Consider the following 24,823-nt stretch of genomic DNA (forward strand, 5'->3'; position numbering starts at 1 on the left):
TGGCAATGCAAAAGCATTTATTCAGTTTGTTTAGTGGATATTTATGTGTATAAAACATTAATTTCAGCCTGTTTTGATTTAAAATGGTATTTGAGAGAGCAGACTTATGTAATCACAGCAGCAGATTTGAAGATTCAGACACAAAAGTTCAGGGTTTTTTCTGCGAGTGTTTCAGTGTTACACATTAAAATTTTCAAGATCTTACTTTTTGTTAAATGTTTAGCTTTATAAAGAGGCCTATTAAAGACAGTTATTAGAGACAAAGACATGAGAGAGAGAGATGAAAAATTCTGCAGGTGAAACCTGACAATACACGACTGGATAAAGAGTTTAATTTCCCAAATTAGCTATGTAGTTTTATCTGCCATTACCCTGAAATATCCAAACATTAAAAGGTTGCTGGTTTAAATAATTAGTGTTGCAGTAGTCAGATTTCTATGAAAGCACATTTATTTTTCATTTTCTCAAAACGTCTTCAGCAAAGGACAAAGTTTAGTGAACTAGACCTATATGTAAAACTACAACATGCACCAAACATGGAGGCCAAACCTATTTTGCACATTATAGTTCAGTTCACATTTATGACTGACAGTGGCCCTTATAAGCCATGTGTGTTTGTAATATTTGCATTTATGAAAAATATTGTTGTGGATATTTGTCATTTTCCATTTGGCTGAACTATTTGAGATGTGGCTCAATGTCTTTTACTAAAAGCCACTCAGGGTAATGAAAGATATGAAACTTGCCAGAGCAGGCCATCACATTGGTGCTGTTGTCAAAAAGTTGCTGGTTCTGCAAATATGAATCTCCAAGTGCCTGATTCAGCTCTTTGATGTGATTAAAAGGTGGCTTTTGGTCAAGTGGCTGGCCCCTTTAAGGCCCTTTATAAGATGATACTTGGTTAGATTTGGGTCTTTCTGTGTCTGAAATGTAGCAGAATCATTTTATTTTATATCATGGCACACTTTCATAATTTCCTGCTGTTTTCTTAATTTGATCTATGCTGTCACATATGACGAATATCCTGCTGTACGCATCATCATAAACTCTCAGATCCAGACTTGCTGTCTTGGTAAAGTCCTACTTCCCAGTCAGCTTTCGATCTCAGACAGAGCACCTGCTGGACTGAAGTAAAATAAAAAGAAACTAAGTACCTCAAACTGATTTAAACATCTGAGTAATGAAAATGAGTCAGCGTATGTCATTATGCAATTAACTTTGGTTCTGTTTTCCCTCTAACTGAGAGAAGAACATTCTAGTCCTGTACTTTATTGTGCAAAACTTGATTTATTTATTTTTTCTTTTTCCATTAGTGTTTGTTGCTTCATGCTTTTCCACTGGTACAACCCTTTGTGCTGTTTTGTAAATATCTGGACTTTGAAATGTTTAACTAGTTTAACTAGTGCTACTTGTTTCAAAATGTAGGATAGTATAACAGGATTTAAGAAGATGTAGCTTTATATTGTGACTGGATGGTGAATGACTCACAGCACATAAACAGAAACAGGAACATGTAAACAATCCTAAAGAGAAACCAGATGTGGTTTTTCCTTGCCTGTTCGTGTGCGTGTATGCATATTTGTATGTGTATGCATGTATTATTTGATGTTCATTCTTGTTGTGCTACTTAACAGATTGACATATCAAAAACTGACAAGGAAAATGCCAACATAGGTGTCTGGCTATATTACATCTCTATTGATACCTGCAAGGACTGACGAGAGGCCTGTGCCAGGAAAATCCGCTTCTGGAGTTGATTTATTATAACAACCTGGAGAAAGGTCATCTGTCCTTATCTGGGGCTGGCTGGTGACAGGTAAGTTATACTGCAGGGAGGCTAGTTTAAGCTGGCTGCCTTGCACAGCTCCCCAATTTGGATTCAGAGCTTGACTGAGCACCTGGCACACTTAAAGTGTAAGTGCAGTAAGAGTCACCTTCACAGACTAATTCTCTTCTGCAAGAGTTTGCCATCCAGCAGGATTAGGTTCTCTGTGTTTTGAAGTTGTAATAGTTTTCAGTAGCTTACAATTAGGCGAAATGAATAAAACTTTAGCATTACACTTGGCTTTTACATTGAGTTTTCCAGGAGAAAACACAGTATGGGGACTTTAATTTAATAAAAAGCAAGGTATTAAAACTACTCACATAATGTATGCATGTCATAAAATGCTAAATGAAAAAGTATGCCCAAAACATAGAATCATTGCTGTTGAGTGTCTCTATCTTCTCTCATGTGGCACCAGTCAGACTTGTGAAAGACATTTGAATAATCACACCAAACAGATTGAAGCGCAGATTGTCTCTTAAATTCCTGCATTTATAAATAGATGTTTTTCCTTTTTAGCTAGCAAAATTGTCATAGATCATTTTAGAGGCAGCACAGAATGTAGACATTCTTTGTTAATGTCCAATGCAGTACATGATGTTTACTTTGATATAAAATAATATAGAGTATTCAAAATTCATCACAACAGCCCTTTATAAGATGTTAAAAATCCCATTTATCAGTTTACTATTATGCAACTTTTTATCTTTTAACATTTTCTTAAGAGTAGGAAACATCTGAGATTATGTGTTTTGTATGTAACACAGCGAATAATACTTCATTTCCCACTGGAAAAGGATTTCCTCCTCTAAATCGATTTCCATTCATGCCCACCTGCAATATTGCATTATAAATTGGGTCCCAGGCTGCAATATAATAACTATGCATTGAAAATCTGTCTTAACAGCATCACAGCACTAGAGAGTAGGGTAACATCTTGTGGCATCACGGTGTGCTGGTGTGGAACAAATAGCATTATGTCGCAGCACGTGTTATGATACAGCACATCAACCTCATCGTAGGAATCTGATGTCCCTCAGTGTGAGTCATTCCTCTCAAGGTGCCAGATGAATGGCTGCAAAACAGAGCTTTTAAGTCCCACCCACAAATCCAGGGATCAGTTAACTTCTCATCAGTCCCCATTTTGAGGCGAAGAGTGGACTACGATACGCTTCATTCATCATTCTGTGTAAGCCTCCCCTCTCATGTTCGCAGTCTGAGCTGTGACTTTGTTTACACTCTCTTCGAGTGTGGTGAGAGAAAATTGCCCTAACGCTGGTGGCATTTTCTTCACTTGTAATACCAGGCATGTCTGTGAATTGTAAGAAGTCACGGAGGAAGTAAAGGTATTAAGTGCCTTTGAGTGTCTCCTTTTGAATTATCAGGAAACATCTCTGTGTCATCAAGAGCTAGATTACTCTATTGTTAGATATTTTAAGATTAGGTAAATATGACTCTTTACATATCTGTAAAAAACACTATACTGAAGAAAGCCAATTTGGTTTTGAGGCGTTTTAAGGACCAGTGTGCACTGCAGTTGTAATGCAATGCAGGGTGCCAACATGACTAATGGGCCAAACCTGGCTCCTCTATCGACTTGCACAAAAATACTCAGGGATTGATTTGACTGCTTATGGCACAGCCATAATCTCCCCTCCATTGATACGGTTTCATGGCTATTTGTAAAACTGCTGCTGCAGCCCTTTTTTAATGTCACTCCTAATATCAAATCTAATAATATGCATCTCAGTGTGGAGCCATATGCCAGTATTCTTTGAAGTTCAATTCACTTTTTGCTGTAAGAATGAATAAATATAATCTTTTTTTCCTTCAGCTGGCTCTGTGTAACAATACCACTGAGGTTAAAACTACACTATATTCTAAAGAAATCATACCCACCCTCAAGGCCACTTTGCTCACCCACTGGATCTACATAAGCTAATGTTAGCTTAGAAATTGAAGTCATGGATACCATAAAACAAGTGACTTCCTGCATAACTAAGACAAAATAGAAATGACATGTTAGCACAAAAACAAGATTTTCTGAAGGACACAAACAAAAATTAGACAAAAATCAAAATGGGAAATGGACCAAACAAAGAAGAGTCAACATGAGCAGGACTATTAATTCATAAAGGGACTTTCTTCCAGTTTGTTAATCAAAATTGTGGCAAACTGATTTTTTATTTGACACGGTGTGACAATCACAAGCTATTATTAGCTTCTGCCAATGATAACTTGTGGTCAGTACTGTAATCACAACATTTAATCCAGTGATAAAGAGACAAATAGGATTCAGTCTTAAACACAGTTTGTAGGATAAAATAAATAAATCTTTACTCACTCCATGATGGTTGTCAGCCATGCTCAATCTTATGTATTTATTCTATTCATTTGTATTCTTGGACTTAACTGTGTCTTTGATTGTTTATTTACATAAAACCATAAATACATTTCAAATAGGTGTGCTTCCCATTTTAACATGGGTCAGAGTCTGCAGGTTTTGTGAAAGGATAACATAACTCATTTGATTCAGGGAGCAAACTTTATTTTCTGCTCAATTTTACAACATAATTGGTTTATTTGCATACTTTAATTTTGTTTTCCCTCACATTTATTTTACATAAAACTGATGCTGGTAGTCTTTAACATCTAAATTATTGTATTTGTTTAGCTTTATGAAAACCGAGCGGTTTAATAATCTTACAGATGATGTTTCGCAAATGAAAAAACTTAATTTTCCAGGTTGCCCAATCGAACTTCTAATGATGTGGCACAGACATAAAAGCTGGAACTCACCACTTTGAAAGTTGTTCTGGGTGTCAAAAACAGAGACTCCACAGCACTAAATAACTAAGGTTTTAAAATTTTATCTCATTGTAATTCTTATACTAAAAGAAATGACAGAATCTTTTATTTTTTTTTTTTTTTTTTATTTATTATTTTTTTTTTTTTGCTATGTGACATTTGATTATCAACATCTCCTCCATTTAACCATTTTCTTTTCCCGTCCAGTTAAGACAGCAATAACACATCATTAAATTGGACTTGAACATTGCAACAAAATTTGAATCCAAAGAAAAATAGGGGGAAAAAAAGCCCAAACTTTCACTCTACTTTGATTTCCTGTTGTGATTTATATCTTTTTCTGGAATATCACTGACCCGACTATAGAATTTTCATGGTGCTTCATCACAGTCTCATCAATAAGAGAAAAAAAAAAGAAATTTAAAAGAGTCTCCTGATTAATAGGCAATTCAGATACGTGAAATGCATAATGGGGGAAAAAAAAGAAAGAAAAAAGTCGCCACAGGAAATGCAAACGTGTATTTGATGTGTTGGTGTTTACTGTGTTTCAAAGTGAGTCCTAAAGCTATCTCTTATCTCATGCAGTAAGAAAGGAGCAAGAGTACCTCCAAGCAACTGGTTCAGCTCAAGTCTGTGGCCTTTCCATGTAGATGATTGATTCAGGTACAGTGTGGAGGCAGAGGAGGGATCAGGCTGTGGGCTGTGTCCGTTAATCACACTGTGTTACCACACAGGAAGCATTTATCACCAAACACCAAAGGCTTCCGCCCATGGGGAACACTGAAACCAATCTCATCGCTTACACGCAATCCATCTAGTTCCACAAAAAGCAGCATTGTTGAGCGCTACCGCATCCATTTTCTCTGTAAAAGGGGGGATATTCCAAAGAAAAAACAAGAGGGAAAAGAAAAAATGGATATGCCGATAGACATTATTGTTTCAGGAATACTTGCAGTATTGAAAATATGTTTAGAAATTTTTGCAAGTAATATTATTAGCTTTTTATCATGTGATTATTAAGTGTTTGTTTTACAGTAGACTTCTGTTTGCTGCAGAAGTTGAACTAACTTCAACTTCTTTTCTTTTCCTTTTTTTGTGATGCATCAAACCAGACAGCTTCAATTACTTTTCAGCTAATTTTACATTTATAAGATCAGCAAAATGTCACAGTATTACTAATCTGCATTTTATAAGGCTGCTTCACAGCCTCTCTATAGAAAGCATGACTAGTCCCAATTTCCCTCAGCTCAGTAAGTTGGGTCACTTTTGAATTTGCAAATACATGAATGTATGTGTGTGTGTGTGTGTGTGTGTCATCACCTGCAGATATTTACCAACATTATTATTTACTAAAAGTGACAACAATGAATGAAAATACTACAAGCATAATGACTAGGTTTAGATTTTCCTGCTGGGTTGAAACAAATGAGATATTCATCAACTCACAGTTGGTGAAGAAAAAGTGATGCTTGTTATTTTATCATTTTTAAGTAGATCAAATGATTTGTCTGCCATCACTTACTCACTTTGTATAACTGTCTCTCTGGAAGTGTAAACAAAGTTTTATAATATGGAAATAATGTTTCTGGATAAATTTGAGGCAAACAATGACTGAAACTGTTCCAAAAACAGTAAAAGTAAATTAAATGTGGTCAATTTAAAACAACTTAATATACGAGCATCTGACTCAGCTCAGTTGCTTATTTAGTAGGCACCATGTTACTGTACAATGCCTTAATGATTTTCCTGGTGAATCAGGCTAATTAAGGTTAAATGTCAACACACTCATCTGGTCTAGTAATGGTTATGTTGTGACTAAATTTAGGCAAAATAAGGAGCTCGTCTCATTTCAGCACCTGGACTTGAGTCATTGTATTTTGGCCAGAGGTATGATTCACACTGAACCATACTTTGGCTGAGATATTTCATCCAGCATAACAGGTAGGGGCCATAATGGCACTAAACCGCTTTGGCTATCTGGCTACAGTGCCATTGTTCTGCTCGGCTGAATTGCTGCATGCTCAAAAAAACTTGCTGCTATCCAGCCACCATCCATTCATCTGTTCTCACTTTACCTTCTTCAGAGTCACTGGGGGCTGCAGCCTAACTCAGGTGTCATTGGGATTTTTGCCATTCACAAGAAAATATTTTATTCTATATTTTGTATAATAATCTGTTTCTGTACTGCAAGATAATCGTCTGTCTTAGTAGAAAGTTTGCAGTAACTTAAATCTTAAGCCTTCAGTTAAGAGTTTGACTCAGTGGATGTTGATTTACAATATAGAGCCATATGTAGCTTTGGTTGGACATTTGTGTCTTTTCTCTACAGTCTGTCATCTTGACTGCAGCAATCTGTTGCATGTAGTGCAATAATCATAAAAAGCTTGAAAACATTGTTGTCCACAGGGAGTCTTACCAGAGAGATGGCATTGCGGCATTTACCACGAAATGCAAAACATGAATAAATGAGGATTCTTCTCTGAGTCTGAATGTAACTGTTTAAAAGCAAAAGCACAAACCCCACACTCCCTGAGGATCAACAGCACTGCTTGATAAGTTAGAGCAAACAGACACCTGCTTATACACACCTTTGATGAGCAGCTGTGTTTTCCACGTTAAAAAGACAAATATTGTCAAAGCGAGGGGCTGCCATGCTGTTTTTAATTAACCCACCATGCTCGCAATCACAGCAATAAACATGTCCGCTGTGTTGTTTGCTGAATATAGATGAAAGTCAAAAGTGCCCCAGCAGTGTGCATTTTAAGTGAGTGTTTGCTTGCTTTTACTTCTTTAAAGGGAGAGCTATAAGAACATTAGTTGGCAATCTTTTTTTTTTTTTCATGTCCCTAAACATTAGTAATGTTCCACCTTAGTGAAAGCCATGCTTATAAAGAAAATTCGCATTTTCTTTATAAGCATGGCAGCTCACGCAGAGGGTTTTTCCTTGTGAAGGTGAAACGAAAACTTGAGAGACGTCCTGGTTTGCCGGCACCAGTTACAGTGGTGCACTTGAGGAGAAAGAGACATTTCACAGCATGGAGTTGAATGACTTCTCACTAGCTTGCAGCAGATGCCCTGCTAACATACAGAAACAGTCCAGCTGCTCTCTAAAGTGAAGCGCAGGGAGCTGAGAGGAATGGGCCACATGTAGCTGAGGGAGTTATTTCATCAAGCTTCCACCTTTCTGCAGTCAAGGGAGACAAACAGGAAAATCAATACTCCCACTCAGGACAGTTCACTACAAGGGCCTCCCTCAGCACAGCTCCCTGTCAGAATCAGTCCCTCAAGCAGGATGGTAACTGCTGACAAGGTAGGTGTCAGAGCGCACTGATCACGCTGTTACGGTGCAGCTAAAGTCTTGTTCAGCAGCATGGACGGCTCCACGAAGACAGTCAAAAGGTCTGGCAAAGAGGGCACAAGCTTTTCGGCTTGATATTTTCATGCCTCTGAGACATGTTCTTATTACATGCTTAGAGGCATAAACTTAGCGTGCTGTCCACATGCTTTTTGTGTGATTGATACTATTAGCAATTATTCCACTATATAGCAATAACAGATTAAAGCCTCTAAGTTGTTAGATTCAATCTGTCTTTTGACAAAAATGTCAGATCATTCATATTATAAGTTTTGTTATTGTCTGTGTATAAAAGAGTAGAAGGCATGATATAAGACATATAAATTACAAATGTTAAATCAAATGGCTACTGATACTCATGATGCCTTTCGTGACATTAGCATCATCCGCACTCGCCACCCTCTCTGTTGCCCATTTACATGTCTCATATTTCTTAAACTGCATCAGCTCTAAAGTTTAAACACTTACTTTAACATGAGATTTACTGGAAAGGTTAAAACTAAAGCGAGTAAATCTAGCTGTTGTGAACAAACAGGACAAAAGGTCACTAACCTTCCATTTTCCATTTTCGTTCCATTTTTCCAATTATTCAGCTCATCATGCTCATCATGCTCATCTTGCTCATCTTGCTTGTGTTCATACTCTCAAATGTAAGTCGCTTTGGATAAAAGCGTCTGCTAAATGACTGTAGAGTAGAATAGAATCGAATCATCAGCTACAGATTTTTCCTTGTGATGAGGTTTTCTCTGGTCACTGTAGAGTGCAACAACTATGGGCTCTAGTAGTTTTATTTCACAATAGATTGACAGGAAAGGTGGTCAGAAAAAATGGGAGAAGGGTTCCAGGCCAGGATTTAAACCTGGGCCAACTGTATGGAAGAACTGTAACCTTTGAACATGGAGCATCTGCGCAACCAGTTGAGCTAAACACTGCCCTATCATGCCCAAACATGAATTTAAGGTACACTCATATGGACAATGAAAATGCCTATAATCCACAATGTCCTGAGACCACGTCTGACTGGGGATTTTTAATGCATGTAATCCCCTTTCTCCATAGACAAAAGATAAAAAATGTCCCAAAACATAAGAAAACCACTACTGAGGTTAAAAACTTAAACTTACCATCTCAGAGACATTGTGATGGCAGATTGTACAACATGAATCTAAGCACACATTTTGATGTGCACACTTCTTTTATGCTTCCATCCATTCCAGTAATGGCCCCGTAAATGGGGGAGAGTGTGGGGACACAAGCAAACAGTCACGTTTATCCTCCCTGTTTTCACTGTGCATATGGGAATGACTGGGGCCATCAGTGAGAGCTGCCAATGGTAATGAAGCCACCACAATAAATGGGCTAGTCAGTCATGATTAACTGGCGTGTCAGGCCTGAAGTAATTGCCTTAATTAGCTATTGAACAGGTTTCAGGGTTAATGGGACAACAGGTTTGCAGTGAACCTGATTTACTGTTGGAACTTAATGATTTTACTCTCGCCTTCCCCTCATTCCTTGAAATGATTTGATTAACAGTAAGAGAGAACCAGATCCCCTTGTTTGTTAATACAAAATCAATTTCATGGTTGACTGAGCTATCTCTGACAGTGTTTTTGTTGGGTGAGCAAGGTCTTCAGTCAGCCACTGGAGACAGAACAAACGCAGACAGGACTGTAGAAGAGTCCAGACAGTAAATCTGCCCATCTGAGTGCAGTGCAGGCATAATGGTTGGGAGCTTTTTAAACTGCCCACAAATGTACCTCTACTAAGCTTTTCTGCCATTAGTACCAGCCAATCCATGGTGTTTTCCATGAGACCCTTTACAATGAATATGTCTATGTGAGTAATAGGTACCATAGTTACCCTTCTGAGGGAGGATTTGTGCAAAATGCCAAATGGGCAAATGTGTAAAACTAGTAAAATTAAGTTTTTACAAAATAACTTAACTGGTGAAATAATTTTCCTTTACTGGACGAAGGTCATTGCATAATAGCCTTTTTTAACTCATTTTTTAACCTCCATTTCATTCTCAGACAACAATGTTGACTGATACAGGCTCAGCTTCTTCTTGGCGTATTGTGACTGCAGCAGAGCCAGCAGGGCTTTTGGGCTTTGACTGCTTGTCAGACATGCACAAGCACTTTAATGTATAAGGTATTTCCCCATTTTTTAACCATTAGCAGGCCAAGTCCATGACTTTGAAGCACATTAAAAATGTATAAATGCCTTGTATACTGTATTTCTATTTATGTTTGAATTTGTTACATATTTGTTGGCGTGGTGGTTAGCACTGTCATCTCACAGCATGAAAGTGTCTTGAAATTTGTTTGCTTTTTCCCAGAGTGCAAAATCACATATTTTAGGCTGATTCCTGCATTCAGATTGACAATATGAGTGAGTATGAGTACATTTGTCTCATTTGTCTCTATATTGGCCCTGTCCAGGCTATAATCTGTTTCTTACCCAGCAGAGGCTGGGACAGGATTGAGGATGACTGTGTTCCTGAATAAGATTAAGTGGGTATATAAAAATTAATGAAAGGTGTTAATTACAAAACAAACAAACAAATACAAATATCTGTCATGACTTAGTCTGAATTCTCTAGGAAACATGAATAAAATCATTGACTCATTGATTAGAATTGAATATTTATTTTGAAAATCTAACACTGCTATTTCACGTTTCCACCAATATGCACATTTACACTGGTAAAACTTCTTTAGCGGTTTTGAGGATTGTAATTAGATTTTATGAACAGAAAACTTGCTGTGCTGCATAACATACATTTATATTTGCTGATACAGCCATTTTACCTATAGATTAACAGCATCCAGTGAAATGGTGAAATGCTGCTGAACAGCAAAAATGTTCCTACTCCATGAAAGTCACAAAGGTGCTGCCACAGTAAAGTAAGTGAAGTGTAAGTGTACTCCATGCCTTTACTTGAGTTAAAAGAGGTTTAATTGACATAAGAAATAAAGTTGTTTGCAGAGAGTTAAGAAAGACAGGCATATGGAGGACAAGGATCCCGTGTAAGAGGAATTCAGCCAAGTAAATTAAATAATTTGCAGTATCATAAAAAGAACAACAAAGATTAAACAGCTCAGTTGTCCAATATTTTCCAACTATTTCAAGTCTGCATAAATCAGAACTTCATACTGTTTGCTTTACTTAAACTGGTGGAATAGTCATTATTGTGGAGACAGCACTGGAGTGGAGAGAGGGTTTTCCTCAAAGGGAAGGGATAGAACAATGTTGTGGATCCTTTTGGAGTTGCTCTGAAGATGCATGTCCTGCATTACTTACAGTGAGAGTAGTAAAGTTTAATCATGTACAGCGGAAGAGTAAGCAGATCAGAGACAAGTGAACAACAAAGACAGAAACATGTCAGTTTCCTTATTTCTCTGTCTCACTTTCTTTCTGTCTTATTCCGTCTCTCTGGCACTGCAGATGCTTTTGTTCATTGAACAAGTCAGTCTGTGCAGATTGTCAGTGTAACTTTGTGTCTGTATAAACCAGCTAAAACACTCAATGTCCCACTCATCTGTCAGGCACAGCAGTTATGCTCTGCCCTCTGATAATGGCAAAGCATACACTGGAGGGATTCTCTACAGCAGCTGTCTATTTAACCGTTCAGAGTATGTCAATCTGAATTTTTTATGTGTATTGAGCAGGAAAGCTCAAAATATATTATATAAAATATATAAATATAAAATATATTTTGACCCGTGCTTTAGTAGAACTGACCACATTAAAAAAATATATATTCACAATTCTAATACTATCTTTTTTAATAGTTGGGTTATTGAAAGGAGTAGCCAGCAGTAACATTATTTATTCATTTTATTGACCTTTATTTAATCAGGGAAAAGTCCCACTGAGATTTGTATCGCTTTTGCAGGTGAGCCCTGACCAAGAAAAGCAGCAAAGAGTCACAGACAGATTAAAAATAGTTTACAAATAAAAGAGATGAGACAAATACAGAAAATTTTAAGTTTTAAGATAAATCAAAGAACTTTCACCTTCAAAAACAGTGTACAGTGCCAACTAGAAACACATACATGTAGATGACAACAACTCTGAAATCTGGGTTTTGAAGGAGCTGGTGGGCATGAACTGAGTCAGCTTCAGGGCCTTTTAAAGAGTGGTCCAAGCGGGGCAGAGTAACTAAAAGCCCTTTTACCAAATTCTGTCTTCATGTGAGGAATGTCAAACAGAGCTATACAATATATCGTCATCTGCATATTAGCGTGTCTTTACATTCAGAATACATAACTCATTATGATACAGGTAGCTTATCACAAGTTAAACCATCAACATGTACACATTCTGATCTATTTGTCAAGTGTTCTTTAAACCAACCAACAGCTTTGGTTGAGATACCCACATCAAACAAGCCCTGTAACAATACACCATGATACTGTGTTGAATGCCTTAGATAAATCAATAAATAAACAGCACATTTCTGATTTGAGTTGAGAGCGACCAGTAAATCATTTATGACTTTCACTGGTGCAGAAGTTGTGCTATGCTTCGTACGAAAGCCAGACTGAAACTCACCCAGGTCATCATTGTAGTATAGAAATTCCTTTAACTAATCACACACCAATTTTTCCAGAATTGTGGAAGGAACAGGGAGCTTCAAAATGGGGAAATAATTATTGAGGCTTGAGGGGTCCCCGCCTTTTAGGAGCGGGATTTCCAAGCCTCTAGAACAATATTCAGATCTAATGTTAGATTGAAAATATATGATAAAGGATCTGCAATGATGTCGGCAGCAAGCTTCAGTAAGAAGGGATCATGATATCCACCAGGGTGCAGTCCAAGGTCTGAAATAAAGTCCCTGATGATACAAAGTGTCTGTTAAAACATTTGACTGTTACACTTTTGTCAATGATCACTTCAGCAGCACCCAGATTTATAGATTTTTGGAGATCACATGAAGAAGAGCTTTTAGATACAGATTTAATAGTTTTCCATAATTTAAGAGGGTTGTTCAATCTATGGGAAGTTTCTGTTAAGTCTCGTAGTACTCAGATTTACTGTAACGTACAACATGTTAACTTGCAGGTGTGTGCTGACGTGTATATACAAAGTTAAAACAATCTTTGTCTTTTAATTTTTCTTTTCTTTTTTAAACTGACTTTTAAGGTAAAGACAGGAAAAAAATATGGTTTTAACAAACTACAGAATGAAAAGTAAAGCTTGTGTTGTTGCAGGTCCTTTTCTAGTGTTTTTAATAAATGATTAATTGCATATTTAGGTGTGCTTGTTGTATAAAGGGCAGAGTAGTTGACAGGCACATTAATATGTGGTCTTAACAGAAATCTGCTGCAAATATTTTTATTTTATCTTATTTATTTAGCTTATTTATTTACTGTATTCTTGATCTCCAGATGATGTCCTCCAAGTCTTTCACTTTCTCTCCAAAATATTGTAATTTATTCTCCTGAATCATTTATTTTGGTGAAATTTTTGTCAAGCTTAGGTTTACATGCAGTTACATGCAGTTGTTCTCACATCTGTGAGAGGTTATATTCTTTGAACATAATTCTTTTAATGGACATATGGCACAAAAATATCCACATGGCACCTTTACAAAGGCATATGGCCACATGAGAACACAGTGCATGCATTTCTTTTTTTTTTTTTACAAGAAGGAATGTGGATAAATAGTTCAGTCAAATGCAAGGTCCTGGCTTTAGAAAAATCCTCTTGTTCTTAAGCTAAAACAATTCAGTTCACAAAGTTGTCTCACCAACTCAAGATCCAACTCAATGCAACACTGGCATCATGTTTTGGGGTTATACCATCATTTCATGAAGCCATGTACTCTGTAACGCTCTCTGAATTCTCTGTATAGTCAGCTTGTAACTCTACATTTATGTACATGTGTTCAAACACATAATAAGTTCGTTAAGTGAGATTAGCATCAACATTATCTTTGCTTAGTCCACAAACAAGGAGACTGATGCATATTTGGGAAGTTAAGTTAAGGAGACAATGAAGCACAATGTGATGTCACAATCTAACCCCCCCCCCAGTCCATAAATGTCAATGTCAGAGTCAGTGACACTAGAAGTTGTTTTCCAAAAAATCTGGTAGGTTATTCATTCTCAATGCAGTAACAAGGTTCAAATAATACAGCAGCACAAACCACTGCCTTTAGTTAAATCAAAAGCTGATTTATGAATAATGTTTATGTTTTAACTAAGATTTAATGCAGGAGTGGTGTGTTATTTTGCAATCATTTCATCTCATTGTTCTTAATAACTCAGTATATTTGTGAAATTATCAAGTGACCTTGTATGTATCTGTTATTTACAGCTTTTTTTTTTGTTTTGATTTTTGTTTTTACTACCAGTTGTTTGTTTCCTTCTCATCTGGCAACTGTTCTTGCTGAGAGCTGAAGGAGGGGCATTTTAAATTTGTTAGGTGGACTCCCTGACAGAGGCAACAGGAGCAAGCATGATGTAACACTTATGTTAGTATTCAATCCTTTTATATATCGATTCCACACTCTAATTTGAAGGTTTAGTCAGGGAATGAATAACTGCAAATCCTTGGTCTTTTTTGTTATTATTATTATTATTAGTAGTATAATAAGTTGGTGTTTAAAGCTGTTTCTTTAATCTGAACTGATCTGACTGCAAGAAAAGCCTAAGAAACTGGGGGACTGCCATCTCTGAGCTTTACTGTTGAATCCCACCAGACTGCATTATAGCAGCACGACATGAAGAGGATAAATCGTGGGTTTTATCAAGTTAATATCTGCAGCCACACTGGTGCTCCTGTGCTCTGTAGGTGATCAGGGTTGGTTGAACAGCTCTGCTCTTCAGAGATGCCCCAAACTAATAACTGTAAATGTTAAGGACCTATCAAATGCTGTACTATAAGAGTGAGCCTAAACTACATTTGTCAGATAATAATAGCCAGAAACTCCTTTCTCTCCAGTCATTCTCAGAGGATGCCAACTATCCACAATGGAGCAGGAGGCAGGAGAGAGATCTGACGCCAGCATCACTCTAAACTGTGTGAGGGAGGCACGCCTGACCCTGTCAGAGCCCCAGACATACTCCACAACTCCACTACACTAACAAGCATCTTGAAGCATAGCCCTCAAGATAAAACATCATTTTTTATGTTGTCGAACATCTGCTGAACTTTACAGTGCACTCTGGTCTCTTTTAGTTTCATTGTTCTTTATTTGTGAGCTGACAAAAAAATCTGTGATTTGCAAGCAAATAAAAATCTAATTTGGGGACTTGGACCAAGAGATATGATAGACTCAGGCATGACGTGCTGGCTGCTGACTGAGATGATGGACTAATAGAACATCACTTTGTCCATCTGTGGGTCCATCTGCTGTGTCGAGGAGGGAAAGCAGAGCTAAGAGCAGCCTTCTAATTGAGGCCACAGAGCCCAAAATCAAGATTATGAACACAGCATGTCCCAAAATCATAAGATAACATGGAAATCTGTGGAATATAGTTACACTGAGACTAAGTCTTTGTAAAATGAGCATAAGAAAGGTTTGCATCTGCTTTTGTGATTATGTGTGCTTTGAAATTACTTGTACATGGGACCTTGGACATTTCCCTGTAGTTTCGTTCCTCACTTGTCTAGTTAAAGATTAAATGCCTGGATAACCAGCTACTGTATAGAAGCTCAAAGTATCCCAGCTCTATATCTGTAGATTTTATTTCTGTATTGATTAATCCGTTGAGGAAAGGCTTCACTGTTTGCTAGATCCAACCTTTCTTATAGTGTTCCAAATGAGATCAATTATAGTTGTGCACATTATATCCATAAAGCACAAGGTTTAGTTTCCTCCTGTGGTATTGATCTTGTATCTTATAGAGGCAAAGTAGTAAAATAAACCAGTATGAAGATTTCTATCTGTGAGACATTTCATGGATCAATACAGACTAGCTTACAATATTCTATTTCTTTTTTAATCAGATGATTCTGATACTTTTTTTTGTGCAACCAGAAACATTGCAGTGCACTGGGGAACATTTTTGTTTGCCTCAGATGATAACAATAAAAAATGCCAATTAGAGGAGTCCCTTTCGAGTCCTGGGGAAAGGTCATTTTGACAGTCTCGTATTTTCACTGAATGGCATTCACACTTTGTGGAACACAAGCTGGAGACTAAATCTTCACACAGCAAGGGCAGAGCATAATGAAATTCTAGCTCAGTCTAAAAACTACAAACTTATCAGTGCCTCTGTCAGCCAACCTGATTACACTATGAGCTTTTACATTAAGCAACAGATTGTGTTAGAATTCTTAGACTTGCACAAACATAATGGTGTGATTGGAGACTGCTTCACCTCTGCATGGAGCAAATGTGCGAGGAGCAAGTTTGTGACTTTCTTGCATCAAGAAATTTTCACTGTCAACTGTTAAACCTAATGATGCAACAAAACATGTTAATGGTGCATTGCAGGGTAGACGTAAGCATTCAGATTAAACTCATTTGTTTTATTTAGCCAGCAGAGAGTACAACCCCTTTAAAATCTTCTAAATACTCTTTTTACTTTGCCTCACATGCAGTCATGTACTGCAAGTGAATCTTTTGTTTTCATTAAAAAGCAAAATCTTCATATTTCTGCCTCTCACTTGCAAGAATGACCTGTCACTGATTGCTCATGTTTACACATGCACTCATTTTTCCACTTATGTTTATTCCTTGATATCAAACACCAGAAGAGTGAAAATGTGTAAAAGAAAAAAAAAGCCTGCTACTGATCTATTGTAGACTTGGCTTAATATGGCCAAATACTCACACAAGCATTTGTATCAGCGAGTTTAGGCTTGTTCTTCACAGACAGCATAGACAAATAGAATAAATTAATATGCCCTGAGTGTACACAACTACAGCTACACAACTGTGTGAAGCTAATGAAAAAAATATGTATGGAGATAACCACGTACCCACATTATTTGACTAAAAAAAAAAAAAAAAAAGAAAGAAAAAGAGTCAGTGTGTGGTACAGTGGGGCTTGGATCTTAGTGTTCTACTTGCTGTTTTGTTAAAGAGAACTAAACAGGCAGGAATCACATAATTGCGTAATTCCCCACTGCTTCCGGCTCCACTCCATTTAACTACACTATTCAACTGTAGTGGTTCTTATGCATGTATATTTCACAGTTTTCCTCACTATGAAAACAGCTGTCATGCAATATTTAAAGATATTATTGCTGACGGCACTGTAAAAAAATTACAAATAATTACTCTATATACTGAACATGCACTTTAATGTTTTTGTAAACAAACTGAACTGTATACAGCAAAAAAAAAAAGTAGCCCAGACATGTCCTCTTATTTAAAAAGCTAAAAAATGCTTCCGGCCGGTATTTCTACTACAAATTATAGCTTCATACTGAATACAAGACAGAGTACTTATTCTTATTGTTTATTTATGAAGAATTATACTAAAAACCTACAAAGTTGCATAGATTGACAGTATCTAAGCATGTGTATATTAAAACATGTGCCTGAACATCTTAACAGAAAACGTTCAACATTCACATGTTTTGGTTTAGTGACATGTAAATCAGGCTCCCCTGAAAAATTTGACTTTCTAAATTTGTCTTTTTCACAGGTTTTAGTTTGGGAATTACAACAACAGATTAACTGACTGTCCTGTCTCTTTCTGCATTTTACCGTGGAGAGGTTTTTTACATTACCTCAACATTGTCTTTGTCTCAAAAACCAATATGTTTAAGCCTAACATCCAGAAAGGTGCTGGCAGCTGGACAACGAATGCTCTCAATACGCCTGAATCAGCGCTGGCATTGCTGTGCAATGCTGTATGGCAAGTGAACTGCCCTGATATACCCCTGTGAATGAGGGACATAAGTGGAATCATTTTTGGAGACCGCAACGTTTTTCAGATTAAAAGTCCTGCATTACTTCTCCAAATGACTGTAGTGTGTCAACTGTTTGCTTGATGAGGGATAATTCTCCCACATTTAAGCACAATGCATTTTTCCCTAAAAGGCAGAGGGCTGTCGTTACAGCTTCATTTTGCTCATAGAGCCTTTTCAGCATGTAAAAAACAGTTCCAGTGGGCATCTACTGACTGAATTAGCTTGTGTTCTGCTATTTTTAACTGTCACAATCATATTGCATTTTTACAGGACCTGCACCACTTCAAACTGTTCTCTACAACTGAATTTAGTGTATGTGCAAAAGAAGGATGATGCCTCCATCCTGTCTTGTGTACTACTGCAACCATATTTGCACCATTGTTTGTCACAACTGCAACCACTGTTTCAGTTATCTCCTGTTATTTGTTTAAGCTCTAAGCTGATATTATCTGTTTTCTGTGGTATGACATGTTAGGGTCAAATATGCCTCTGTGGACACTGAGGACACTCTGTCACAAACCGCATAATTTGAGTTTATGGAGGTAAAGTAGCGCCACACATGACTGCGTTTGCACTCAGCCATGTCAACTCCACTGGAATGACAAAGTGAACTGGCAGACTGAAGGCTGTTACATACTCCGCAAAAAGCAAGAACTTTTTTCTTGTTCTCGAGGCCAAGCAAACAAAATAACTTCATTTTGCTCTAACAGACGAGAATTGGGACATGTTGCGGCTTGCTGACTGAGCAGACCTTTTTTTTGTGGGGCTCCAACATGTATTGTGTGATTGGTTGGACTTTTGAGGTGTGCGTGGAAAAGAATGATGCAGAAACTTGTGGCTTCCGTATTTCCCCTGATACCAAGATGAACAGATAGTTTTAATGAACAGCTAATCGTATGCAGAAAGCCCTACCCCGTCACAGACAAAGCTTCTTGTGGAGTATGAATTAACCGGACCAATACGAACTTTCTTGCTTCTCGCAGAGTATGTAACAAGCTTGAGTGAAAAGCATGCTGCTGCACAGATATACTGTGCCATAATACGCACATGACTTGGCAGGCGGAAGAACAAGTAGTTCCAACCAACTTATTTTGACAAGATGGGGTTAGTATGGTTACTTTCCACCATTTTTCTGTTACCAAAAAACTACATATTCTTTACCAGGTACCTGGAAAAGCTAAAAAAAAATGCAGAAACGTAAATGTAAACTACAGAGTGAATTCCATTTTCATCTTGGTGGTGATGCATGGGAAGCTCAGTGCATGACATGCAATTCAGAGAGCTGGAAGCTCACACCAGTTCTGCATAGACATAAGACAGAAGTTTCGTTTTTTGTGTGTGTGTTTGTGTGACTTCATAGGTATTTATTTCATTATTGCTTTATAAAGGGACAAACACTAAGCAGTTGAGTTGACCAAAATTTATCTTCATCACAATGAAAGTGGAATGAATGCCACAGTATTTTTTTCACACATTTAGGCCTACACTTTATTTATTCTTTGGCCAAAAAAAAAAAAAAAAAAAAAAAGACCAGTGCAAAGCAGCCCATAGGAAATGTTTTTTAAAGGTGAAATAAGCACTTCACCATACTGCAGTATCCTTGAATGTGGACCAATTTTGTATTTATCCACACGGGCATGAAAAGTGTCCTTATTTTCACCAACTCAAATCTGGTCATCCTACAATATGTTGTCTTCATGAGCAATATGGTGTGACATTATTTAACTTTTAGATACATTATATATGGTCGTATAAATATCAGGCATCTACAACCATGATAGCACCTCTGTGACTCTATCAAAACATGCCACTTTAAGCTAAATGCTAATGTGCAAAGATGTCTAACATGCCCTGCAATAGACTGGCTACCTGTCCAGGGTATATCCTGCCTCTCGCTTGGTAATTCCTGAGATAGGCTATATCCTGAGATATAGAAAACGGATGGGTAGAAATGGTCTACCACAGTACTGTGTACATTAACTTAGTTTAGCACGTTCATTTTGCGGTTTATTTTTATTTTGATCTGATTTTATTTATTTTAATTATTTTATTTAACTATATTGAAAATTTTTAATGTTGTTCGTATCCAGTTCTAGTTACATAAACATTTAAGCAACCCCCATTATCAATAAAGTCCTTTCAATCTGGACACATGAACCCACTAACATAGATCTAGTTTTTGGCATCAAAGGAAAAAAGTGCAAATTTGGCATTCGGTTCCATGTCAAATGACTTTGCAGTGGAAGTGAGAATTTATCAGCTACAGTCAGCACAGCAGCTGGCAGCTTGTACTCTTACTGCCTCCAAGCAGGACTTAGTCTAGTAAAATATAATAAATATTTTTGTTTCCACCTGCTTCTGGCTGAATTCCAGTGATTCACGTAGCACCTGAAACTCTTTGTGGAGAATTTCCACCAGACTCAAACGCCCATCGAAAGTATCTTATCTATAGAGATAAGAATGTCCGTTGAGTCGTTCCACGGTGGTGAAATAGCTCCAAGTGAATTCTTGTTTCGTTGCCTCTTGGCCTTGGATGAGGTGGATGGGGTAGATGTATTGTTTGGCTGTCCCATGACAATTCTGTGGTAGCACTGATCTATAAAATCTGTCAGGCTGGCCAAATCCTCCCCACTGTGCTCCAGAGTGTACCTTAAAAGACACTATTTTTCCTACTTTCAAGAATATTTTGATTAGACTGGCAAAAAATAAAATTGAATGAATGTTTGAGAATGCCTGTTTGAATCTGCCATCTGAGCAGAACTACGTCACCTATAGGATTAGTGTCACTTACCTGCATCTCCCAGGCTATCTAAAGCTATTTAACCTAAAGCTGAAGCACAGTATTGTGCCATGATGTTATTGAAGACGATCTCAGAATAAGCATGCAATTCCCATGAATAAATAAATACAAATGGCTCCATGGTGGCATGTTAGTTAGCACCGTCCCTTCACGGCAAAAAAATTCCTGGTTTGAATGCCATCTGGGGCCTTTCTCTGTGGAGTTAGCATGTTATCCCAAGCCATGCATGAGTTCTCTCTGGGTACTCTGGGGTCCTCCTATGGTCCAAAAACATGCAAATATCTTTGCCTTGCGATGGACTGGAAATTTGTCCATGCTTCTCTTTTAGTAGCCCCTGTGATAAGCTCCAACTCCCTCCGTATTGTAACTATGAACTCCAGTAACTCTGCTGTTAATGTTTAATTTTTTTTCTAATAATGTTTTTCAGTGACCTCTGGCTGAATTGAGTGATATTGGATGTTGTTTTGCAGTTGGTGATATGTAGCTGCTGCTTCATAAGAACAAGTTTGAAAAGTTAAAGCTCTTTTTATGCACAGCTGCTCTCCAGGTCTGAGAGAAATACTAGACGTAAAAGAAATATTTCTATTTGCAGGAAATACAAATGGAAATGTGACGTAAATCTTTCTGTGGCCATTATCCTCGCTATAAATCTGTCTTTTGTTTGAATTGTATTTTTGTGCTTTACACTGTGGCTCATATTGCTCCCACATTAAGCTCTGCAAAGGCTGATATGGACCATATCCAGTCTGATATTTTGGTCTGCTCTAAGCCAGTCTGTCAAACTCAGGCAGAAGTTTGTTTTTCTTTTTGTTCTTTTGTTGTTGTTTTTTTTCCACAGAAGTTCAGCTCCTTTTGAGCAAGCTGTGACAGGGTCCCTGCAGGTCAAAAGAAACTAAAACATTTTTTTTTCTTTTTCATAAACTGGGAACCACAACAACAGGTCATTCTGGGTCTTTTCAGTCAATACGCAATAATAAAGCAACAGCTTAGAAACACTGAACTTACAAAGCAAAAGAATATTCAACTACAATGATTCCTTTGTACTGCATTTGGTGAATGTGTTTTAGTCTGCTCTGATCTCAGATTCTGAGGCCTAGCGTTTACTACACTGTGTTGTAGAGCTGGTTGACCAAGCTGGTGAAATCCTCTACACAGGGCTCTACACAGACCCAATCAGGGCAGATCGCCTCTGCAGTCGGGGGAGGTTCATGGCAGTAGCATATCTGCGATGGGCATTTGATACTGCCTCTGTAGAGTAGAATCACATAATCCAGTTTGTGGCCAAAAAAAGAATAAAAATGTTAATTCAACTGCGGCCAAATAATCCCCTGAAATAACAAGCTTAAAAGCTAAAACCTTCCATAATTTTATCTAGAATCTTCCATGCACTGACAATACTATGACATCAAAGCAGAACAGGAAATGCATGGCTAACAAATCAATTGACAGAGGAGTTGCATTTAGACTTAATTCATGCAAAGTGGAGCTTTAGGAAAGCTGTGGAGTTCAGATGATACAGAGGGAGACTGAATCAGAGATACTGAGCCTGCTGTGCCATCCCATTGTGGTCTGGGGCTCAAGGCTGTACATCAGCACAGAAGTAGTTTTACACTTTTACAATTTGGTGGAAGTATACCAACTAGAAAAGAAAGAGTGAAATTTCATTTTACATGATTTAACACATTAAATATGTTTATACAATAACTTAATTTTAAAAGGTTTGGTCATTGTTTACAGAATAAAGAGAGCAAAATACAATGATTTACAATTCTTTCAAGCCTAACATTTAGCTTAAAATAGAACCAAGAAAAATTATATAATGAAACTCAGGCCTTTATTGTTGGAGTCAATGGGTCTTATTCACCAATATTATTTTACAAATTTTATTAAATTTGTTCTTAAGTTGTACTTGAGAAGTATTTTACAAAAACCTCAAATTCATGATCATGTTCATAGACCGCAGAATTGTTGTATCTTTACTCTTTGGTGAATACCAACCTCTTCTACACTTAAAGAATGAACCAGTGAACTACTTTGCATAGGTAAATGCCCCAAAAAATGGCCATAAAAGGTCATGACATAAATTCTGTGTGCAAACAGACAGACTAGAAACAGATAGAAAAACAACAGAATGACAAACTGATGAATGAAAACAAAAAATAATAATAAAGATGTGCAATGAAGCCTGATTTTCCTCATTTTTAAAGTGTTTACTTGATCATAAATAATCACATATAGTGAGCTACAAATAATATAAAAGTGGCTTTATATACAAGCCTGCAGTCAGGTCCCATGAGCGCATCAAGATTTACATCCTCATGGTGCCATGGCTAAAGAGGAAAGTGGTACACTGTAGAATAAAATTTAATTACATAGCCTACTGCACATTTACAGTTTGCAAAGTTAATTTACTATAGACTACTTTACTTTACTATAAGACTATATAAACTCATTTTTGACATGCAAACATGCAGATTTTCACTGATTAGACTTTTCTGGAGATCTCAGCACTTTGCAGAAAGAGGTGTCAAACAGTACAACATAGTTTCAATGTAGTAATTATGAAGGGCCTGTTCAACTCAAGGGCACTTGGCTCACAGTGCACCCTCCTCTTAACCTTTACAAATGCCTTCATTGCTTCCACTGTATATTGCCTTGGGGGACATTGTTGTGAAATGGAGCGTCAGCCTTTGATTTTTATCTGTGCGCTCCATCAGTCCACATTGGAGCTGTCTCTGTGTGCTGCAGCACAGAGGAAATGATTGATACTTTACAGTAGGCCTTCTTGACAGTCTTCCTGGGGTCGCATTCTGCTTTATATACATATCCAATTCACATGCGGCAATGGCATCTGAGGCAGAAAGCAGACCAAACTGAGGGAGATGGAGTGAGATTAATGTGAGGAAATTCATGCATTGTCATGACTCTAGTAACAAAGGCTGGCGCCAAGAAAAGATGTGACAAGATACTGTATGCAGCACATATATCACAAAGGGATCCATCAACATTTGTCTCATTTTGCATCAGGTCTAAACTACTCTAATAGGACAGAGCATTTGTCTCTTTGACCTCCATGTATTCTGAGGAGAAGATGGGGTACGAGGAGATGGATTAGCTGGATTTTCAGCTACACGAGAAACCCTGTCATCCTGCTACTGAACTGCTGTGAGCAGGGACCTCACATCCTCACAGGGACTGCAGCGGCACAGAGTACAAGTTGTAATTGGCTGAGAGGCCCAGATGCTATATGGCAGAATAGGCTGAGGTGAGAAAAGAGAGGGACATGGTAATAAGTCAAAGCTATTATTCCTGCATTATTTTCCCCTTAGTTTTGCACTTTTGTGGAGTCAACGTAAAGAAGAGTCAAGCTCAGAATGTTAACATCTTAATGCTGAAAAATAGAAATAATCCTGGAGCTGGCACACAATTCATTTAAAAATAACCCAACTCACCTGAAATGTTTCTTTTCTATATGGTTATTGTGCTTAAAAATAGTCCTTCACTAAAATTAAAAATTTAACTAAGTTGTTCAAATATCTTTTGGGAAACCTGTGGGCAAATTTTAGTAGGTGCAAAACAAGTTTTTTTTTTTTTTTTTCTTATCTAACTGAAGACAAACCGTCTTTACATTCAGAAGACTAGTGAAAGAAAACCAGTAGGTGGATTTGGACAGGACAATAGTAAATATGAGACCGGCTTTTACTCCTTGGAGAGAGTTTAGAGTACGAGCAGGATGCAAGCCAAATGCCGACCTATCAGGTCACTTGGCAATATTGGTTTTTGCTAAGTGACCTGGTAAGCTAACTATAACCGATTAGCTTACTAGTTCTGATAAACAGCATTTTGGCTGCTGTTTAAAAGTCTAAAAGTTATTTTGGTCAACTAGATACCTAAATTGCAGAGCATGTATTTGGGACGTCCTTGATATTCAGGAATTAAAATGAAAGCTGAATTTTGTTCACGTTGTACCTGCTGTGTGCTGTAAAGCTAGCTTCTGAAGCTAGCTTCTGACCCTTAGTTAGAAGTTAGCTTTAAGACATATTTACAAATGTGTCTTGTTCAGTTATCTTTGTATTAGTGAGTTAGCCTTGTGTAGGTTGTGAATAAGAAGATACTGAAGCAGTGGTTTATTCCTATTATACAAACAACTTTATGAAAG

At 37.4% G+C, this 24,823-nt stretch overlaps 1 protein-coding gene across 1 annotated transcript in view; it reads left to right on the plus strand.

The window, feature by feature from the left end:
• The window catches only part of hs6st3b (heparan sulfate 6-O-sulfotransferase 3b), a 74,857-nt gene that overhangs the window by 8,242 nt on the left and 41,792 nt on the right, over positions 1-24,823 (plus strand). The window lies entirely within an intron of this gene.

The sequence above is a fragment of the Melanotaenia boesemani genome, chromosome 12 (assembly GCF_017639745.1).
Source record: "Melanotaenia boesemani isolate fMelBoe1 chromosome 12, fMelBoe1.pri, whole genome shotgun sequence".
In the NCBI taxonomy this organism is placed as follows: domain Eukaryota; kingdom Metazoa; phylum Chordata; class Actinopteri; order Atheriniformes; family Melanotaeniidae; genus Melanotaenia; species Melanotaenia boesemani.